General features: G+C 37.3%; 1 long non-coding RNA gene across 2 annotated transcripts in view; it reads right to left on the reverse strand.

The window, feature by feature from the left end:
• Positions 1-5,228: 5,228 nt before the first annotated feature.
• LOC103887617 overlaps positions 5,229-14,125 on the reverse strand; it is a 29,303-nt gene continuing 20,406 nt past the window's right edge. The window contains exons 2-4 of one of the 2 annotated variants that reach the window (XR_001906493.3): positions 11,874-12,040; positions 10,060-10,165; positions 5,231-6,091 (exon numbers count right to left, since the gene is read on the reverse strand). This is a non-coding gene — a long non-coding RNA (uncharacterized LOC103887617). Of the gene's footprint in view, positions 6,092-10,059; positions 10,166-11,873; positions 12,041-14,125 lie in introns of both variants that reach the window. The other variant, XR_001906495.3, reaches the window with a different exon arrangement.

Raw genomic sequence — 14,125 nt, forward strand, 5'->3', positions numbered from 1 at the left:
TTTCAATTTCTTGCCTTAGAGTGACTTTTGAGGAAGAAACTCAGGTGAGACAAATACAAGTTTCATGTTGTAGGGTCAGGGAGGGTCAGTTTCTATGTTTATTTTTAGAAACCCATAAATATTAGTTCTGTGAGACAATCTGTTTCACTATACATTTCACTATACATTTAAGAAAGGTTAATAAAAACAAACAAGATCATTATATAACTTGCTGGCAGTTTTTGGTGAATCAGTGAGTGATGGTGGTCGTGGTGGTGGTGGGTTAAATCAAATAATAAATGTTTGCAAAATGAAAACTGCAGGGAAACTCTCCTCCCACTATGCAGTTCAAAAGCAAACAAGAAGAAATACTGCTGTAGGAGACCCAGAGATCACCTCTCTTTATCTCTTATGTGGGTTGTATGGCTGAATCAAGAAACCAAATTGACACCAGGCAGATTAACAAGGGGAAAGCATACAAACTTTATTAGTTTTACATGTATATGTAAACTTCATATATGAAGATATGGGATCTTCACAAGTGAGTGAAGTCCAAAGATGGCCAAAGGAAGATGCTTTTATGCGTTTTAGACAAAGAACAATACATGTGAGAAGAAATGAAAGGAAAAAAAGAGATCTGTCTAGAAGCAGTAAATTTTTAGGGAGGTTACTAGGAGATATATGAGGGAGGGGTGTAGTGGAAGGTATTACTTTATTAAGTGTATTTTTTCAGGTCTACTACATCTTCCAATTCCCAGTTTCTAGTAGGGCTATTTTCACACCTGCTAAGGGCTATTTTTACACCCTTGTGGGTAAGGGCATCTCTCCCAAAGGATTCTTTATGGCTTGCTACATGCAGGAAGAGACAAGTTACCTCCCCTTTCCAAAACTATAATTTCTCCAATGTTTTCAACTCAGAATAATCAATATACCAATTCAGCATATTCTGGGATGGCAAGTCCTTCACTACTTCAGTAGGTGAGCTGAACACTTTCATACCTTATTTATTGTTGCACATTTACATGGTTATCAAGACTTAATGAATTTTGATTTGACAATAATTTGTATTCATTTCTTCCTTCATTCATTTTCCAGCCTGCTTACTCCAGCTCAGGATCGTGAGGCTCTGGCAGTTCAGGGTCAAAGCAGGAACAAAAGCTGGACAGAATGCCATCCCATCACAGGGTGCACTCACATACACAGTCAGACTGGAACCACGTAGACATGCCAGTGAACCTAACGGGCACATCTTTGGAATTTGGAAGGAAACTGGAGTATTCAGAGAAAACCCATGAAGACGTAAGGAGAATGTGCAAACTCCACACAGACAGTGGCTCCTGCTATCAGTCAATTTTTTTCCTCATCATTATTATATCAAAACGACCTTGAATGAAACATTATTTGAGGAACTGCTGTACCTTATTATTGATTATCTGACTATAAAATCATATTATAACATTAATATGTTTATTTTATCAAGTCTTAGCATGAATGCAAAATTAATTTTGTTCACCATCTCAGTAAGGAAATAAAAAGCATCCTGATATTATAATAAGAGTGCTTAATTTTACTATAATTGTTCTAGACTTGTTTTTATGAATATTTATTTGCAAAGACTCTCTTGTTGTACAAGTAATAGCAGATATTACTTGTCTAACCAGGAAGAGGAGTAAAGTGATTTGTTGCAAACCAAAATCAATCTTCTGAAGCACAACACTTTTCATTTAAAGTCTTTCCTTTGAGAAAATATATTTCAAACCCGATACCTTGCAGAAGCAGCATTTACTGGAAGCACATTCGTAGAGCAGGCCATTCACAACTGCAGTTAAGTTTGAGTTCTATAGGATTCCAGAGGGGAAATAGGGTTCTACTCATTGCACCTTTGCACTTATTCCACTAATGAGTTCACATTCTCTTGTAATAAACACTGATCATATTAAGTATTAGGATAAGCAATTTGCAATTGCTCCAAAATACTTAGAACATTTATTCCCTCCATCTCATTTTTCCTATGTGATAGAACATACCCTTCCAAAGAAATCATCTACAGACACTCCTCTAGGAGCCGAATAACTTTGGTATAGGTAAAGATGTGAATGAAAGTATTTCTCGCTCCCATTCTTTTCCTCTCTGCTTTCCCTGTTCTATATTCGTAAATCAATGAACAAGTTGATGCATTAGAAAGTACAATACATACTAAAATGTCCTTCTTATTTAAACTAGCTTTTCATTTACTTTGTACGTGAAGGTATTATAGAGCAATAGAATAAAATAAATTTTCTCCTTTAAAAGTAAATTCTTTTACCGGACATTAAGATTGAATGTACTAGCTGGGTGCAGTGGCTCATGCCTATAATCCCAGCACATTGGGAAGCCAAGGAGGGTGGATCACCGGAAGTCAGGAATTTGAGACCAGCCTGGACAACATGGTGAAATCCTGTCTTTACTAAAAATACAAAAATTAGCCAGCGTGTTGGCGCGTGCCTTTAATCCCAGCTACTCGGGAAGCCGAGACAGGAGAATCACTTACACCTAGGAGGCAGAGGTTGCAGTGAGCCAAGTGGGTGCCACTGCACTCCAGCCTGGGCAACCAAGCAAGACAAAAAGAGAGAGAAGAAAATAAAGAGAGAGAGAAAGGGAGAGAGAAAGAAAGAGAAAATAAAAGATTGAACGTACTTGGGTAAATAGGGAAATAATGTTTTGTGTCTCTTTGTTAAAGTGGTTATAAAAACTGATTTTTAATTTGAGGATAATTTATTAAAACTGCAGATTACAAAGTCAGAGATGTAAGACGTGGAAGGTGGGGTCAGGTATTTATAGTTGAGAAAATCAGCACAGGTGATTCTGAGGCAGGTAATTTTCAGACATCTAATAGAAGAACACTATGCCTGTACTTAGTTACTTCATAGTAGTTATTGTATATTTGCTAATGTTTACTTTTGTTATTTGCTAGCTTTAATAACTTTTTATGCTTTCATTAAGTCAGGTCAAATCATTTGTAGTTTTTGTTAGAGTCATACTTTTTAAAAAAGTATTTGGATTATCCAACTTAGACCCTAATAATTCTGTTTACCTACATTTTTGCAAAAATGAAAGTCTACTTAGTAATAATAAAATGAGCTAAATCTGCTTAAAGCCAAGATCAAAAATTTTACTAAGATAATTTTTTTCTTAAGTTTTAATCTACTTCTTGGAGTGGAGGGGCAATCTGTCAATTATGTATTAAGTTTGAATCTCATATACACAGTACACATGAAGCATTAAAGCTCTGAACTAAAATAATTTCTTATTAACATTTAACTAAGATGTTTATCTAATCTTGTCACAGCTAGAAGCAGAAACCAAAGGAGTTTAAATATGTACCTCATCACTGAATGTCAAGCCACTAACAGAGCCCTTAATTAGCATGTGAAACATCTTAGTTCTGTGCCAAGTGGTTTCTTTGTCCCACTCACTCCTGCGGGTGGAAGACAGCATTAAACAACTTGTTGCTGAAACTCAACTCACATTTGTTTTCTAAAATATGTATGTGTTTTCTGTGTTCATGGCTTTACTGCTGACTGAATTGTGTCCTGGAGGAAGGGACAAAAGAGGAGCAAACATTTTCTGGAAATTGAAGGAAATTTCAGATTTCATTGGAAATTTGGATACCAATATAATTTATAGGCATTTCATTAGGTTTTAGCTCATTAAGTGCAACAAACATATTGGGGATTATAAGCAATGCCTTCAAATTTTAGGGTCATTTTAAAACTCATTGTAACAACAGAGCGTAACTCCTTCTTTTTTAAGATCCTTAGTTGCTCAAGATTGACTTGTACTCTCAGTGTTATTGGAGAGTTCTGAAATTGGTGTGATGTTGGCATTTCACAAGCCCCATCCATAGGGCTTGAAATCTAATAACATTTTTAATTAAAGTTCTTCCTATTAGAAAAGCAGTTTAATGAAGTATTGTTACGTTAGATCAGGGATAGAGATGGGAAGTGGCCTATTACTTCACCATACGCAACAGAATTTATCACATTGCCTAATGAGTAATCATTCATTATTTCACAGGTATTTATGAATAGATTTTCCTTTGGTGGGTTTGGTAATAACTGTTGAATATTAAGCCATTTATGTAACTTCAATGACCACCTTTTGTTAAAAATCTATACAACAATTGAATTGGATTAAATGATCCTGTGCACTTTCAGATCAAGATTTCAAAGGATCTTATTGTTTCTAATTTTTAAAAACTTTTTGTGTCTTATATCTAACTCTTCAAGTTGAAGCTGGAACCAATTATCTGTGGGAACAATTGGATTAATGCAATTCAAAATACAGATTTTTATGAAGAGCCTACTCTGTGTTGAATACAATAACTATTCTTACAGATCTGGTCAATGTTCTATATCACTGAGAAGATGGAGGGGCTGTCCTAAAGTAAGCAGCAGGGCATGGCTCCTTCTTGCAGAAGCAAAAGAGAAATAAAATAGGAGCTAAGAAGAAGTTTGAGGAAGCAGTACTGGGGCAGGTGAATGGGCAGGAAAGGCGAGAGACCAAAGGAGAAGCCACCTCCTTCAGTAGTGTGAGCAGGAAGTAAAGAGGCTAATACAGCCCATCTCTTGCTCTGGGGCTCAGGAGTCTCTTTATATATAAAGATCACATGAAGGTAAAAACTTCTGTTTCAGTTTGAACCGTGTCAATTCCAAGTCAACACCAGGCTCAAAACTGTATCTGAGAGGTCCTGCCGAAACATCTCCAGGTAATGATAGTGATGCCCAAATATTTCTTTAGGACTTTAGTTCATTCTTAAAATTGAATATATCCTTATTCATCTGAGTCCCTAGTGCTTGGGTAGTCAATTAAATGCTGCCAATGCAAACCAGAGAGATGGGGACTTTGGCTAAACTGGAGGAGCCAGTCCTTCACCGTCAGCTCTGCTGGGTAGAAAAAATAGGACATATAGGGGTATTCTGAGAAGGAGAATAGCAAACTTGGCAAATAAGGGAATAAGATGCTTTTCTGTGAGGACTGATTGGAGTGAGAATGATGGTGAAGGAAGGAAAATTTAATATAGCTCTTTGGATAATTTTTTTTATTCTTCTCCCCGGAGATTTCACTATCATTTGTAGTTGTTTGGCAATTAATGTATGTAATTTCACATAGTTTAATAAAGAAATTAACATGATTTGTGGGCATACCCTGTGCATTTCTGTATCACAGCTATCAATGGACTTTAATTTTGTTCACTGCAAATCATATTAAGGAAATAAGATTATTCTTGAAGCAATAAGATCATCAAGCATTTATTTATTTTCCTTACCCCAGCTTCATTTTAAATAGATCATTAACTTGAAGTGAATCCTGTTCTAAGATGTTATGAACTGAAACTGTGAACATCTATACCTTTGTACTTCGCTGAGTTGCCATTGAAGAAGCCAAACATGGCTTGCTCAAAGGTCCATGCTACCTCTGAATAGAGGCCAGGTCTCAGTCTTTCCCATGAATATTTTTAGCTGAGGGGATTCAATAATGACCTTACTGTATATTGTTTCCAGTGCTCAAAGTAGTTAATCATCAGGAGGGGAAAATAGTACATTTCACTAGAGGGCAGTGAGTGAAATGCATTTTGGAGCATTTGTGAGCAGAAGCTTCAAACCAAGTTTGTCACAGGCTTTGAAATGGGATATGCCGTGAAATTCACATTTGCTGTCAAGGGAGGGAGATGATAACTTGACAAATGGAGGTACACCATTTATTTCGTAAGGAGGGTACTGGGGACCATTCTGGCCTGAAATGATGCCTTTTGTTCAAGTGAATCTCTGTTCAAATTGAAGAGCTGCATAGACAAACTGAAAGCTGCAGCTTCCATCTAAGATTTTCCATTTCAGCCTTTTTCTTAAAAATAACAATGGCTGGCCTGCTTCCTGAGTGTTTGGACTAGATGGCTTTTAATTTCCCATCCCAAGGAGATGATCTAAAACTGCAACAAAATTGGTACAATCAATTATTCCCAGACTTAGACCCTCTCTTCAAGCTTCCCACTCGAAATAGGGCATAAAACTTTTAACAAATTGGATACTTAAGTTATTTTCTCATTTCTCTTCTCAAGACATCTTTGTGCTACCTGTAAAAAAAGATAAGGAAATTAACAATGTGGAGGACATTACAATGTAAAATATATAACAATTTAAGAAAATAAATTTTAAATAATGTATCCCATTCCAGACTTCTGAATATATACTACATATCAGGGTATTGTGCAGCCAGATAGTGTCGGGAGTTAAGAAAGCCTAACATCCACTCAAGATCTTTCCTAATTCTCTGCACCATACTGAAAAGCAACAGAGTGTGGTGGTTAGCCTCAAGAGTCAGACATTCTGTCTTCCTAGCTCTTCCACTTTCTAGCAGTTTGACTTAGGGCAAGCCATTTAACCTCTTTAAGCCTCTGTAAAATTAGTAAAGCCTAAATCAAAGTACCATTATGAGAATTGTGAAACAATGCATCTAAAGTCTGCATTTCAGTTCCTGAAACAAAGCTAATACTTAATAAATGGTAGTGGCTATGATTACAGTAATAGTTGCATTTATTTTTCTAGTAGTATCAGTATGCTGCCGTATAGCCACCACTCTGAACAGGAAATAGACATTGGATGGCAAAATATCACTAATTCTTATTAATGGGAGATGTGACCCTATTTGGAAATAGGGTTATGACAGATATAATTCATTGATATGAGGGGTGAGCCCCTAATCTGATGACTGGTGTCTGTATAAAAAGTGGCAGTTTGAATCTAGAAACAAACACAAAGAATAATTTTCTTATGCAAAACTAAAAAATGATTAGAGGTGGTTTTATCTTTTATCGCTTTATTTTCTTCCAAAAGAAATTTGAAATTATTTAAATAAAAATATTAGGTCTTGGTTAATGGGCACTTATTTTGTGGTTGGAATCCTCTACTAAAGAAATCCCACTGGGCATTTTTATAAACCATTCAACAATATCATGAGGTAGGTATGCTAGCAGCCTCCTTTATTTTATGTATGGAAATATTGACATTCGGAGGATTTTGTGGCTTGCGGAAGGCTTCACAATTGGCCTAGAATATATTAACAGACAAATCTAAGATAGCCTGAAACTTTGTGCTTTACAAGAGCTATTGCTCATATGTCTAAAGGCTATGCGATGTTCTGAGTGTGTGGGTCGAGGGGAGGAGGCACTCATCCCTATTCTCATGACCACTCCCTTCTCACTTGATCAGGGTGGCTGGATGTTGGGAAAGAAACCTTTGGGCCCCAGTTGGCTCTTAGTACAAGGATGAACATGATTTTGCCTCAGATCTCAGCTCCACTCTGGAACCACATTTGGGTGAAGTGTCTGGAGATGTGGATTTGCCTGGATGATTTTTGGTTCCAGGTAAAAAGTATTTTCAGAGAAGTCAAGGAACTTCAGCTGCAATAGCATCAATGTTCATGAATAAAACTCTATGAAAATAATTCTGAAAACAAGAAGGCTTAGGTGGCCATTTTAAAAGGAGGCAAATTAGAGGGCTCAGTCTGAGTCCTGCTGTTTTTTCTTAGTAAAACTTAATGTCTCCTATAAAAACATAGGCTCTACATTTCTCTCTTATTGTCCAGTTCACATTTTAGCTACTCAATACAATCATATTCTCATTTGTTCATGCATTGATTTACTCATTAAATAGATTTTGATTGCTGACTCAGTGCCAAGATTCACATTAGAACATGACCTCAGGAATGATAGATACCCAGCCTAGATTGGTTGTGAGAGTGCGTGAGAGAGATCACTCTGGAGGAAGTGATCTGAGGTAGTAGGTGGTTCCTAGCTTGTAAGTAGGAAGTAGCCATGAGAAGAAGTAGGAGAGACAATATTCCAGGCATAGCAAAAGGCAGGGAAAGAAGAATGCTAGAGGAAAGTGATGACAGATGAGTCTGGGAGGTACAATGGAGGCAAATAGTCACAAAAAACTCATATGGCAAACAAGGAGTTTGAATTTTACTTGGTTAAGTAATGATGAAATACTGAGAGTTTTAAAACAATTTGTTGTACTGATAACAGTGGGCTCTGGAAAGTTCCCAAAGGCCAGTAGGACCTCGATTCCAACGGGTGTCCAGGCTCTTGACATCATCTTGAGCAGGAATTCATGGATGATTCAGAAAATCATGAAAGTACAGAGATTTCTTGCAACATGAAAAGTACACACTCAAGAAAGTGGAGTATTGGTGTACTCAAGAGAGTTGCACACAAGGGGGATTGGGGATGCTACTTTCATGACTTTCTTTAACAAAGAGGTGGAATATTCATGATTCCTGAAAAAAGGTGATTTTCTTAGCACAATTAAAAATTCTGTACTCATATCTCTATGGGCCTGATAAATTTTGAATACCTCACAGAGCTCAGAATGCTCTCAGCTAGACTAGGATTTCTTGGAAAAGTGGTGTCACCCAATTTTTTCTTTTCTTTTTCTTTCTTTCTTTTTTTGTTTTTTTGGAGACAGAGTCTCGCTTTGTCGCCCAGGCTAGAGGAGTGCAGTGACATGATCTCAGCTCACTGCAACCTCCGCCTCCCTGATTCAAGAAATTCTTCCTGCCTCAGCCTCCCGAGTAGCTGGGATTACAGGTACCAGCCATCACGCCTGGCTAATTTTTGTATTTTTTAGTAGAGACGGGGTTTAACCATGTTGGCCAGGCTGGTCTTGAACTCCTGAGCTCAGGTGATCCACCCACCTCAGCCTCCCAAAGTGCTGGAATTACAGGTGTGATCGACCTCTATGGCCCTGATAAATTCTGAATACCTCACAGACGTCAGAATGCTCTCAGCTATTTTTCTTTCCTCATATGTTATAAGCAGGGACCTTTACCTTTTAGGAATGTTGAAAGCTGTTAAACATAGTTTTCTAGGCTGCACTGCTTAATATGACTTGAATTTTCACTTACTATTAAATATGCAGAATGAAAAAGTCACTTGGTAGATACTTTGTATAATGTGGGTAGATTAAAATCCTCATTAAATTAATTTACATTTACATTTTATGTACTTCTTTTTTTCTTTTTTCTTTTTTTTTTTTTTTGAGACAGAGTCTCGCTTTGTTGCCCAGGCTGGTGTGCAGTGGCATGATCTCAGCTCACTGCAACATCTGCCTCCTGGGTTCAAATGATTCTCCTGCCTCAGCTTCCCAAGTAGCTGGGATTACAGGTGCGCACCAGCACCCCGACTAATTTATGTATTTTTAGTAGAGACAGAGTTTTGCTATGTTGGCCAGTTTGGTCTTGAACTCCTGACTTCAGGTGATCTGCCTGCCTCGGGCTCCCAAAGTGCTGGGATTACAGGTGTGAGCCACCGTACCCAGCCTTATGTACTTTTTGATACAATATAAAATGCAGCTTTTTTATTTGTCTACTTTGGGTAAATGGCTGTTCCAAAGTGCCAAGTATCTCATAATCTCTACTATGGTAGGGGCTGGGAAAGCTCTTAGGTATCAGGTTAGCTTTATTAGATGGAAAGCACTATGATTTTGACAGCTGCTCCAGCTGCAGAGTTTCTGGCATGCTCTTCTTGTTAAGGACAGACCTTGTCTGCTATTCAATAAACGAATGCTTTTAAACCATATCAACAATAGCACCTAAGGAGAGCAATTCTGTATTTTACACAAGAATTTCCACAAAGTAGCTGTGAATATCAGGAGGAAATACTTATTATGTTTAATACTATCCTTAATTCTAAATAAAGAGAAATTGGACTGTATCCTTGGAGCATAAAAAATTGTGCCTTATTTATAACAAGAGAAAGAACTGACTTCCTTTTCTTGAAATCTTCCAGCAAGTTTTTTTGTTATTCAAAAGTATTCACAGAAAAATGATCTCTTAGCATAATAGGAGGAATATGGAAAATAAGGAATAGAGTATTTTTTCCTTCTACTGCTTCATAGCAGGCACAGATAATTACAAAGGTTGGCATTGCTTTTGGACAAGTTGTGTCAACTGTGGTGATCTGTAGTACAGAAGAATCGGGCGATTCTTCAGGTTGACGCTCATGGGAGAACTTGAAATAAGAGAACAAGACAACTTCCTTACCAATCTGAAGCATGACCATTCTCTCTCTCCATTCCTACTTCTCTCCATTTGCTGATTCAGGCATTAGATAAAAGGAAACAGATCGCATTTCCCAAAGTGCAAGATGCTGGGTGAGAAAAACAATTGCTGGTGTCAGATTATTTCAGGAAAGCTGGATGGACAAAGCCAAACAGGTTTATTTACTACAGAGTTTTTTAGAGTCTTTAGATGCTAATGTTACAGCCATCAAAATAAGAATGAAAATTCACTGAGTGCCTACTGTGCCTCAGGTACAGGGCTTAGCTTGTGTTACCTTGTTTAATACTCATGAGGAACTCTGCCAGGGGGGCACTAATATTACCCTCATTGTACACATGAGGAAACCGAGGCCAGATAACTTGTGAAGCTTACAGAGTGTATTAGGCCATTCTTTCATTGCTATAAAAAAATACCTGAGACTGGGTAATTTATACAGAAAAAGATTTAATTGGCTCACAGTTCTGTATGCTTTACAGGAAGCATGTGATAGCATCTTCTTGGCTTCTAGGGAGGCTTCAGGAAGCTTACAATTATGGCAAAAGCAGGTGCAAGAAGGGCGGGGGAGATGCTGGGCACTTTTTAAAGACCACATCTCATGAGAACTCACTGTCAAGAGGACAGTCCCAAGGGGGATGGTGCTAGACCATTCATGAGAAATCTGCCCCCATAATTCAATCACCTCCCACCGGGCCCCACCTCCAACACTGGGAATTAAATTTCAACATGAGATTTGGGCAGAGCAAAACATTCAGACTGTATCACACAGCTAACCAGTTGTTCTTTGAGGGAGGATTCGGTATGCAGTATTTTACACATTTATTAAACCACATTTTCTTCTTCCATCCCTTTTTCCTTCCCGTTATCTATTGAAATTAAAATTCTATGAGATACAGTTTAGGAAATGTTGTAGCAGAGGAAATATGAAAGAATGTTGGGAAGAATCCTGCAGAGTGGTTGCATTTTCTCAGACATAAGAGATGTGTGTTACACTAGCACAAGACCAGGGAATCTTTGCCTCCTCTTTCGGTTTGGACAAAATACTACAGGCCCGTGACTTCATATTTCAAAATCTATGGAGCCTAGTCTTTCCTTCAAAATAAATTATTTCCATTTCTGGTAGATAAATCTTTGTTGGGGTACTACTTAAAATATTTTAATTAAGGAGAAGGAATAAATTCTGGCACATGCTATGTCAAGCATAATCCCTATGTCCAGAATCCTTTTACTTTACATAGCTTATGGCCTTAGCTACACTAGCTAAACCTCAAATCTGACTTTTATCAGACAGAAAGAATTTTAACAGTTTGGCTCACTTCTCAGATCATACTCAAATATGATTCTTTGTCAGTTACCTGAATAGGCAGTACATAAATTATGAAAAAGAAATGTTCAATAAGCATAAACTATCCAACTTCTCTCCTAATCAAAAAAGAAAAATACGAATGATGAAATTTTTTTATTAATCAGATTGTCAACACTTAAGAAGTTTGATAATGTCATTGTTGGAAAGGCCTTATACGCATTTCTGGTGGGAAAGTAAATTATTACATTTTTATAGGACAATTTGGGAATATCTACCAGGTTAGGGGGAGAAAAGTTCATATCTTTGGACCTAGAGATGCCTGTTGTATATATTGTCAGTTAGTTCTCCTTTGTTCTTTCCACAACTCATCCTTTAAAATGGTGGACTATATGTAATATCCAGGTTTTATCTGTCCTCGTAATAGGATTATACATCCTCACTCATTGACATGTGTTTTGCAGTGCCTCTCCCAGAGGGAGCATAAACTTCTCACCCCATTGACATCACTCCTGGCTACATGATTTGCTTTGGCCGCGGAAAGTGAGTGGATATGATATATGCCACAACTGAGCAGAAGTTTGAAAGCATAGATTGGTTTTGCCATTTCTTTTTTTCCTCTGCCATGAGATAGAAAAAGAAGTTGCCTCTTCAGCCTCAGCCCTAGAATATAAATGACATGGATTCAACCTGAAGTCAAATATCAGCTGATATACATGTAAACAGTTGTCAAATATTGTCATCGTAAGCCTGAAATATTGCTGTTGTGTTTTTTTTAACCCCAGCAAAACCTGGTATCAGCTAATAGAAAACCAATATTCACTATCTCTATACTCAATATAAACTCTGATTATTGTTGGCTTTCCTCTTTTCCAAACTGTACAAATGTTTGACATTTCTAATATATTTTAAAGTATATATTTTCTTATGTTGTTTGCCAACCATATTACATAGTCCTCTCTCAAGATGTACTTTAAACAGTTTTATGCCATATCATATATATTTTTAAAAATTGGGGTAAAATTTATATGAAAAATTAACCAATTTACCCTGTACAATTCTGTCTAGTTCCAAAGAATTCTCATCAATTCCATTCCCAGTTGATAATCAATATTGTGAAACTACTACCTCTGTCTAGTTCCAAATAATTATCATCAATTCTATTCCCAGTTTCCTTTGGGAATTCTCATCATTCCCAATGGAAACCTCATATCCACTAAGTAATCATGCCCTGTTCCCCCCAACTACCCCTTTCACCTGGAAACCACTAATCTGCTTTCTGCCTCTACAGTTTTATCTTCTTTAGATGTCATATAAATACAATTGTGCAATATTTGATTTTTTGTGGCCTCTTTCAGGTAGCATATTTTTGAGACATATCCACATTGTAGCATGCATCAGAACTTTATTTTTTATTGCTGAATAACATTCCATTTTATAGATACACCTTATTTTGTCCATTTGAGTTGTTTTCACGTTTTACCTGTTGTGAATAGTGCTACTATGAACATTTGTGTACAAATGTGTGAGAACCTGTTTTCTATTATTTTGATTATAAACTGGGAATATAATTGCTGGGTCGTGTGGCAATTCTGTGGCTTTTTGAGAAACCACCTAACTGTCTTCTACAATGGTTATACCACTTTACATTTCTACCAACAATGTATGAAGGTTCCAGTTTCCCCACATCCTTGCCAACAATCACTGTTTACCTTTTATTTTTTTAATTGTAGACTTTCCAGTGGGTGTGATATAGCATCTCATTGTGATTTCGGTTTGCACTTTTCTAACGACTAACAAGGTTAAACATCTTTGTATGTGCTTGCGTGCCATTTATATGCCTTCTTTAGGAAAATATCTATTCCAGTTCTTTGCCTGTATTTAATTAACTTATTATTCTTTTTATAGAGACAGGAGGGTCTTGCTATGCTGCCCAGCCTGGTCTCAAACTCCTGAGCTCAAGGAATTCACCCACCTGGCCTCCCAAAGTGCTGGGATTACAGGCATGAACCACCACGTCTGGCTTCTTTGCCCATTTCCTAACAGAACTCTTTTTTGCTCCAACCGTCATCTGTTTACACAGTTAGCAGTGGCTTATTTGCCTTTCAATGTTATTGAGAAATGTCCTCAGCATAGCCAGTTTTCTACCTTGAGAAAGTTCTGAAATAGGCAAAACAAAAGATAGTGTTTTACCCTAGTCCTTCAGGGAGCGCCCTGACAGGTCAATACAGAAAAACGTAATTACATTAGACAAAGTTCTGCTCTGCTCCCTCTGGAGTCTTGAACCCACAGTGAGAATGTAAGCTTTTGTTTTAAGACCACCACAAATCCATGGAGGGTGCTGGAACTTGGCCAAACAAAATGCAGTCAAGTTCTGCCACGGTTAAGTCACTTTTGGTTACTGTATGCTTTGGGCTATTTTTCATAGTTCTAACACAGTTCTTTCTGAGAGTTTGGGTTTTTTTCCTGATATCCCATGATATGTGTGTGTGTGTGTGTGTGTGTGTGTGTGTGTGTGTGTATAAATAAAATAGAAAAGAGAATACTGAAAGCATGCTGATGAATGCATTTACATCTTCTTGGAGAGAACTTTCATTCGTATATTCTAAGGTTTGTCCCTTAGCACTGAGCTGGTCCAGTGTTTGTGTAGATGATTGGTATAACAATGCAGATGGTATGCTGAAGACCCAAAGTTGAATGGAAAAGCTAGCTAATATGCTTTTTGTTAGAGTTGATATTTAGAAATAT

The sequence above is a fragment of the Papio anubis genome, chromosome 11 (genome assembly GCF_008728515.1).
Source record: "Papio anubis isolate 15944 chromosome 11, Panubis1.0, whole genome shotgun sequence".
Taxonomy (NCBI): Eukaryota; Metazoa; Chordata; class Mammalia; order Primates; family Cercopithecidae; genus Papio; species Papio anubis.